Source organism: Prionailurus bengalensis, chromosome C1 (assembly GCF_016509475.1).
Source record: "Prionailurus bengalensis isolate Pbe53 chromosome C1, Fcat_Pben_1.1_paternal_pri, whole genome shotgun sequence".
Taxonomy (NCBI): domain Eukaryota; kingdom Metazoa; phylum Chordata; class Mammalia; order Carnivora; family Felidae; genus Prionailurus; species Prionailurus bengalensis.
Window position 1 is genome coordinate 11,919,661 of NC_057345.1, and position 8,960 is coordinate 11,928,620.

Sequence of the window (8,960 nt, forward strand, 5' to 3'; positions counted from 1 at the left end):
CATCGAAACTCCGAAGACTTCGGCAATTAAGAAAAGCAGCTTTTATTTTCCTAATAAAATTCGGGGAGATTTAACAGGCAAAAAGCAACCGGCTACGCCGAATCCCAAAAATACAAAGGTTTCAAACAAACGAAGGCTTCACTAGCACCTAAGTGAGCCTGCAGAGACCACGAAGATCTCAGAGCGGGCTGTTCTCCGCTTACAGACCCGTTCCCACCCTGCACCGTCCCCTTTGCACAATTCTCACAACGTGGACGGCTGTCTCAATCAAGGAGACCCGCGGTTCCCACTTCGCCGGAGGAACCCTCGAAAAGCTAGGCGGTGAGACCGGCTGCTTGCGTCTAATTTTTCAAAGCCAGTTCCAAAATCTTTCCTTTGCAGCTGCAGCTTCAAAGACGCTGGCCCCCTCGCCGCAGCCCCAATTTTGGAAGGCACCGGGCTCCGGCTCCTCGGCGCAAGGCGTTACGGGATTCCGGGGCTGGGCGAAAGATTACCTGACACCCTTACAGCCATCCTTGCTCCGGTCAGATCCCCTTTCGTGGCCCCGGCGAGGGGACGTGTACCGCCCTGCTTGAGGAGAGGGGCCGGGTGGAAAGGGGCACTCCTCCTCCCTGCCCAACCCAGGGAGGCCGAGGATGACGACAGCAAGGCCCCCAGGCCAGCCAGCACCGACCCCCGCGCAGGAGGCGCGTCCAGCGCGGGACCCGGGACGCCCCCTGCCCCCTGCGGGCCTGGGGCATAAAGGGCAGAAGGCGCCGGCTCCCCGCCGCGGCCCCAGGAGGGGGAGAGGCCTCACCTGGCCCAGCCCGCGCCACGCTCTCGGGTTCGCGCCGCTGGCGACGGCGATGAGGGAGCCGGGGACAGGGCCAGAGCAGAGGCGCTTCGCCTCAGGCCGCGCTTGCCGCACTCAAGCGCCTCACAGCTGGCGGGACCCCGAACCGCCCGGAGCCGCCATCTTCCTCCACTCAAACGCCGCCGCCGCCGCTGCTGCTCTGGCCAGGAGAAGACAGCGCGGAATGCGCATGCGCCGGGGGCCGGCGCGGAGGAGGCGCTCGCACATACGTCAGCGCGGCGGCCCCGCGCGAGGCGGCCTGATGGTGCGGCCATGTTGGGAAGGGTTGCGGTCCTGGGCAGAGGTTCTCCAGGGGTTAGAACGCCGCCTGCGGGTGTGAAGCTGGAGTAAAGAAGGGTCGCGCTTCTGCGCCCGCCTTCCTTGGGTCCCTGGCACCGACCTCAGAGCTGCACCCACCCTCTCTGGCACTGCCTAGGGGCAACTGGGCAGTTTTCCCAGAGGCTTGGGACTGATAGACCCCTGGCCTGGAATTAACTCATTTGGACCCCCGGAGGCCTGATGAGAGCAAGGGAGGGCAGTGGTGAATGGAAGTACTCTTGGATGTCAACTGAAGAAGGGAAACAACGTGCCTTGATCGGGCAGTCGAAGTGTCCCTTAACGGAAGCAACCGCTGTGTGACTTGTTCCTACAGCTCCATTTATCAGATGAGGAAAACTGAGGTGCAGAGTCGTATGAGTATATTTTCTCAAGGCCACACATCTGAGGGGCATCTCAGATGTGAAGGCCACACATCTGAGGGGCATCTGAGGGTGAGGGTGGGGGAAGCAAGACAGAATAGGCATATATGATTCACAAGCTCCAATACTTTACGGTATCACTGTCACCAGGCGGCGGGGTCCAGCAAAGTACCCCTTCCAAGGGAGCAACCTGGTGTGTAGGTGAGAATCTTCATGAACTCATGCGTGGTCTAAGGAAATGCCAGAGCCCAAGGGTTTCAGTCTACACCCCTTGTACCTGAGACTGGAGGAATCTTAAGCTGCCAGCCCACCACTCTGGAATAAAGTGGACCTTCTGGGACACCTCTTAGGACGTAGGTCTGGGTCAGAACCCAAGTCCCCTCTCAAGTAGGGAGGGCAAGGTGCTACTGAGGAGACTTGGGCCAGCCTCAGAAAGTACTGGATCTGTGTTCCTCAAACTTGAATAATGCAGAAACCCCTGGGGATACACTCACCGAATCCCAGCATGAGAAACACCGATTTAAGAAACTCAAGTCTTTCCGGGGCTCCTGGGTGGCTTAGTTGGTTAAGCATCTGACTCTTGATTTCGACTCAGGGCATGATCTTGCAGTTTGTGGGTTTGAGCCCCATGTCGGTCACTGCACTGACGGTGGAGAGTCTGATGGGGATTCTTGTTCTCCCTCTCTCTCTGCTCCTCCCCTGTTTGCTCTCCCTCTCTCTCTCTCAAAGTAAGTAAACATTAAAAGGTTAAAAAAAAAAAAAAAACCCTCAAGTCTTTCAGGTAGGAAACATGGAAATGTCACTGTGTAAGAGAAATTTGGCAATTGCAACTGGCAAAAGAAATAGTAAAATACTGTCATTAAAGAGCACGTGGATGGCTCAGTTAAGCCACTGACTCTTGATTTCGGCTCAGGTCACGATCTCGAGGTTTATGAGTTCGAGCCCCCCCATCGCACTCTGCACTGAGTGCTAAACCTGCTTGGGATTCTCTCTCTCCCTCTCTCTCTGCCCCTCCCCTGCTTGCTCCTTCTCAAAAATAAATAAGCATGTAATTAATATAATATAATATAATATAATATAATATAATATAATAATGTGATCTTGTCATTAAAAACCCAAGCATAAAAATTGCCATAGAGTTTGTGACTAATCCTACCACCCACCAAAATACTCTATAGAGCTCAATGTTAGAAACACTGAACTGGCTACTAACTGCTTCCTTTTAAAAATGCAGGTTCCAGGGCTGGCCTCAGACCCCACTTCAGACTTTTTCTAAAACTTTCTAGGGCTTCTGATGCCCGGATTGGTTTGGAACTGCTCGATCATGTTAGAACAGGTTAAAACATAGAACTACTCCACCCTGAATCTCCTAGCTCAAAGACAACAGATACTGCTCTGTTTTGTTCACAGCTCTATTATCTAATACAGAGATTGGCATACAGTAGAGACTTGCTAAATATGTGTTGAATAAGTGAACACACTGGGAATTTGACAACTGAGAGAGCATTCAGTCAGCAAATATTTAGTGAGTGCCTACTATATGCCAAACCATGTAATATGTATAGTAATATATTTTTATTTATTTTATTTTATTTAAATGTTTATTTATTTATGTCGAGAAAGAGAGCATGCATGCACGTGTGCACATACAAGTGGGGAAGGGCAGAGGAAGAGGAAGAGAGAGAGAATTCCAAGTAGGTTCCATGCTGCCAGGGCAGAGCCTGACGCAGGATTCAATCTCACAACCGTGAGATCGTGACCTGAGCCAAAATTGAGAGTCAGTCGCTTAACTGAGTGAGCCATCCAGGTGCCCCTGGTAATATATTTTTAAATATATTCGTGGAGGAACCCATGGAAGTCCCCTACGTTACTGGGAGAGACAGATAATAAGCAAGTAAATAAACCAAAATGAAAGGATAAATTGCGATAAGAATGAAAGTATTATCATCAAAACAAAATTGTCAAAAATAATCACAGCTGATGTTTATTGTTTGGTCTTATGAGTCAAACTGCTAAGTAGGGGCCATTTTGTGCTTATTCTGCAGCTGATGAAACTGAGGAGGGACGCCTGGCTGGCTCAGTCAGTGAAGCATGCAACGCTTGATCTTGGGGTTGTGAGTTCAAGCCCCACGTTGAGTGCAGAGATTACTTAAAAATAAAATCTTTAGGGGCGCTGGGTGGTTCAGTCGGTTAAGCGACCGACTTCGGCTCAGGTCATGATTTCGCGGTCCGTGAGTTTGAGCCCCGCGTCGGGCTCTGTGCTGACAGCTCAGAGCCTGGAGCCTGTTTCAGATTCTGTGTCTCCCTCTCTGTGACCCTCCCCCATTCATGCTCTGTCTCTCTCTGTCTCAAAAATAAATAAACGTTAAAAAACATTTTTTAAATAAAATCTTTAAAAAGAAAAGAAAAGAAAAGAAAAAAGAAGCTGAGGCATACAGAGATTAAGTAGCTGAACCCATGATCACAGGCAGAGGTCTGAACCCAGGTGGTTTTACGTCAAAGCCTTTGTTGTTGTTGTTAATTTTGTTAATTATTTTTTCCGATTTTTTTGGAAACAACATTTACTATCCTATCCTTTTTAAGTGTAGCACTTGTTGGTATTAAGTGCATTCATATTGTGGAACCATCACCATCCATCTCCAGAACTTTTTTTATTTTTAATTAAAAAAATTTTTTTTAATGTTTATTTATTTCTGAGACACAGAGAGACACAGCATGAGTGGGGGAGGGGCAGAGAGAGAGGGAGACACAGAATCCGAAGCAGGCTCCAGGCTCCCAGCCGTCAGCACAGAGCCCGATGCAGGGCTTGAACTCACAGACCGCGAGATCATGACCTGAGCCGAAGGCGGACGCTCAACCGACTGAGTCACCCAGGCACCCCTATTTTTAATTTTTTAAAACAATTTTAATGTTTATTTATTTTTGAGAGAGACAGAGCATGAGCGGGGAATGGGCAGAGAGAGAGGGAGACACAGAATCTGAAACAAGCTCCAGGCTCTAAGCTGTCAGCATAGAGCCTGAAGCAGGGCTTAAACCCACAAACGGAGAGATCATGACCTGAGCTGAAGTCGGTTGCTCAACTGGCTGAGCCAACAGGGGTGCCTCCAGCACTTTTTTCTAAAGCCGTAGTTTGACACACAACATTATGTTGGTTTCAGGTATATGATATAATGATTCAAAATGTGTATACATTGCAAAGTGATCACCACAATATATCTACTATGTGTTACTGTTACCGCAGAGTTGTTACATATTTTTAACTATATTCCCGATTGTACATTGTATCCCTGTGTCTTGTTTTATAACTAGAAGTCTGTACCTTGTGGTCCCCTTCTCCTATTTTGCCCACTCTCTGACCCCTCCCTCCGGCAACCACCAGATTTTTCTCTGTATCTATCAATTTCTTTCTGTTCTGTTTTGTTTGTTCATTTGTTTTGTTTTTTAATTTTTTCAAGTTTATTTAATTATTTTTAAGTCATCTCTACACCTAATGTGGGCTTGAACCCACAACCCAAGATCAAGTGTCCCGTGCTCCACTGACTGAGCCAGCAAGATGTCCCTGTTTTGTTTTTTAGATCCCACATGTAAGTGAGATCATACAAGGGTGCCTGGTTGGCTCAGTTGGTGAAGCATCCAACTGTTGATTTCGACTCGGGTCATGATCTCCCAGTTTGTGATTGAGCCCCAAGTCGGGCTCCGTGCTGACAGCGCAGATCCTGCTTGGTATTCTCTCTTTCTCTCTTTCTCTCTCTCGGTCCCTGTGTGTGTGTGTCTCTCTCTCCTCCCCTCCCCCACTTGCACATGCATGTGTGCGCTCTCTCAAAATAAAAAACTGAAATCACACAGTATTTGTCTTTCTCTGACTTAGTTCATTTAGCAAAATAGCCTCTAGGTCCATCCATGTTGTCACAGATGGCAAAATTGAATTCTTTTTTTTTTTTTTTATGGCTGAGTAATATCCAATTGTACAAATATATCACACCTTTATCAGTTCATCTATCGATGGACACTTAGCTATTATAAATAATGCTTCAATGAACATAAGGATGCATGTATGTTTTTGAAGTAATGTTTTCGTTTTCTTTGGATAGATCCCCAGAAGTGGAATTGCTAGATGTTATGGTAGCTCTATTTTTGATTTTTTGAGAAACACCCATACTGTTTTCCACAGTGGCTGCACCCATTTACGTTCCCTCCCATAGTGCACAAGGGCTCCCTTTTTCTCCACTTCCTCACCAATACTTGGTATTTCTTTTCTTTTTCATAGCAGCCATTTTCACAAATGTGAGGTGGCGTCTCTTTGTGGTTTTGACTTGCATTTCCCTGATGATGAGTGGTGTGGAGCCTCAAAACCTTGGTTATTGAACCCTATACAATGTTGCTTCTGACAAACAGGAGGACAGAGGATTGAGGCCAGTTTATATATGGTCTGAAATATCAGCAGGAAAACTGGATATTAACTTCTATGTCATGGAGATTTGGGGGTAGGGAGGCTATGTGATGAAAATAGTATTTTAGAATAATCTCTCTGCAGGGTGAAGGCCAATTGGGATATGATTGAATACAATGAGACAAGAGACGAGAGGGCTGGCTGTCGCCCCTCTAATAAGTGTAAAAGAAAAGTTTTCCTCCAGAAAAGTTTTCCTCCAGAGTCCAGTAATCAACTACTGAAAGTAATTTCTCATGTATATACCCATGTAGAGTAAGTAAGCTGTAAACATAGAGCAACATTCAAAGGGTGCAAAAGGACATACAAAAATTAAATCCATCCTGCCAGTCCCCTAGCTACCTCTTTCCTCCACCAAAGCAACTACCATTACAAATTCCTTGTATCTTTCCAGAGATGTATACGCCAACAAACACATACACATATAGGGGCTCCTGGTTGGCTCAGTGGGAAAAGCATACGTCTCTGGATCTCCAGGCTGTGAGTCCCACGTTTGGGGTAGAGATTACTTTAAAAAGCAAAACAAGTACACATACAACATATAAATAAATAAACAAACAAACAAATAAATAAATACAAATAGCAGCAAGCTATACATGCTGCTCTTTACCTTGCTGCTTTTTTTAAATAATAATTTTAAAAGAATGTTTATTTATTTTTGAGAGAGACAGAGCATGAGCGGGAGAGGGGCAGAGAAAGAGGGAGACACAGAATCCGAAGCAAGCTCCAGGCTCCGAGCTGTCAGCACAGAGCCCCACACAGGGCTTGAACCCACGAACCATGAGATCATGACCTGAGCCAAAGTCAGACGCCCAACCGACTGAGTCACCCAGGTGCCCCCCAATTTTTTTAATGTTTATTTTTGAGACAGAGAGACCAAGGGCAAGCGGGGGAGGGGCAGAGACAGAAGGAGGCACAGAATCCAAAGCAGGCTTCAGGCTCCGAGCTGTCAGCACAGAGCCTGACATGGGGCTCGAAACCCACGGCCCATGAAATCATGACCTGAGCCGAAGTCGGACACTTAACCAACTGAGCCACCCAGACATCCCAGATGCCCTGTACCATATATTTTTTATTTTTTTTAATTTAATTTAATTTTTTTTTAATTTTTTAATGTTTATTTATTCTTGAGACAGAGACAGAGTGTGAACAGGGGAGGGGCAGAGAGAGGGAGACACAGAATCCGAAACAGGCTCCAGGCTCTGAGCTGTCAGCACAGAGCCCGATGCGGGGCTCAAACCCATGAACTGTGAGATCATGACCTGAGCTGAAGTCGGACGCTTAACTGACTGAGCCACCCAGGTGCCCCTCATATATTTTTTAAATAAATTCTCTAGAGGTGGACATTTGTCTCTACTGTTTTGTGAGTATAAACAAAGTAGCAAAGCATATCCTTGTACTTTTGTTATTTGCATATGAGCAAATGTATCCACAGGGAAATTTTCTAGAAATGCAACTGCTGGGTCAAAAAGGCATGTAATGTACACTTTAAATATTGGTAAGATCTTTCTTTCTTTCTTTCTTTCTTTCTTTCTTTCTTTCTTTCTTTCTTTTGCTTGCTTTCCCATTTATTTCTTAACCCACCTGTCTACCTAGCATCAGTTTGTGCATTAGATGGAAAGTTTCCTCACTATGGGCTTTGCTCTTAATTCCTATCACACATCAGAGTGTTTTATCTGATGTATCAAAGGTGCCTGCAGTTCTGAGTACAAGTCCCAAATGTGAATAGTGTATCAAATGTATTTCACAGGAAAGAGAAACTCACGTTTTAGGATATCTGCTAATATCTACATGTACCACTACTGCAACTTCTTGGACTTTCCCCCTGATCGAAGAAAATCACCACTACTTCCTCGATTTCAGAACTTATTTGGTCCCATCCCTTCATTTTACAGATGAGGAAGGGACTTGTCCAAGGTCACAAGGGGTCTATATCTAGGGCTGGTGTCCAGCCTTAATGGAACAAAAGCTATTTCCTTTGCAACATGCTCAAATGGTTTCCAAGGTCTCTATCTTTCTGCTCGCCTGGAAAATTCAGTCTCAGGAATGTCCAACTAATTCCTTTGTGAAGGTGCAATGGCAAATATAACAAAATTGTAAGAAACTATCTCCCTCTGCTGGTAACATTCTACAACTACAAAGCCTTAAAAAAAAAAAAAAAAAAAAAGCATATCAGCTGCAATGATGAAAAATTAATCAAACCTCAAGAGTGAGACTTTGGTGAGGCCTGATAGACAATCTCATCCTCCTTGCTGTCCCCAAGGCCCAGTCAGGATAATTCACTTAAGAGAACAGTTCACAGAAGAATGTATTCAAAGTAAATATAGCTCCAGGGGTGTCTGCTGGCTCAGTCCATAGAGCATATAACACTTGATCTCCAGGTTGTAGGTTCAAGCCCCACATTGGGTGGAGAGCTTACTTAAACATAAAAATCTTTAGGCGTGCCTGGGTGACTCTGTTGGTTAAGAATATGACTCTTGATATCGGCCCAGGTCATGATCTTGCAGCCTTGCCCTGAAGTGTGCCTCCCCCCACCCCCCCACCACCTCTCAAAATAAATAAATAAACTTAAAAAAAAATAAAATCTTTTTTAAAAAACCCAACAAAGTAAACATAACTCCAGAGAGTGAACAAGACAAAATGCTTTTTCTCTGACATTGGTCAGGCTGTTCATAATATTTTATTATATTTTATACATAGAGACTTTGAATTGCTAATGGAATATCCAATGTGGAGATGCCAGTAAGAAGCCTAGATTAAGAATTGGTAACACCAGGTCAGGTCGGGGCTGGAAGTCAACTTTGGGAGTCTTTAGCATTCAGTAGGGAGCTTACATCATGAGCATCTATGTAAAAACCATGGACTGAGGACATACCCAGAGATTATCCATATTTCAGAGACAGGAAGTCATGAAACCAGAATTAGTAAGCATGTCACTTTAACTTCTAAATAAAAACTAGTAACATTTAACACATGATTGCAG

General features: G+C 45.4%; 1 protein-coding gene across 1 annotated transcript in view; it reads right to left on the reverse strand.

Annotated features, from left to right (window-relative positions):
* Window positions 1–1,018, reverse strand: part of FBXO42 (F-box protein 42) — a 98,153-nt gene extending 97,135 nt beyond the window's left edge. The window contains exon 1 of the mRNA XM_043573858.1: window positions 797–1,018. The gene's annotated coding sequence lies outside the window, so the exon portion shown is untranslated. The remainder of the gene's footprint in view (window positions 1–796) is intronic.
* Window positions 1,019–8,960: the final 7,942 nt, after the last annotated feature.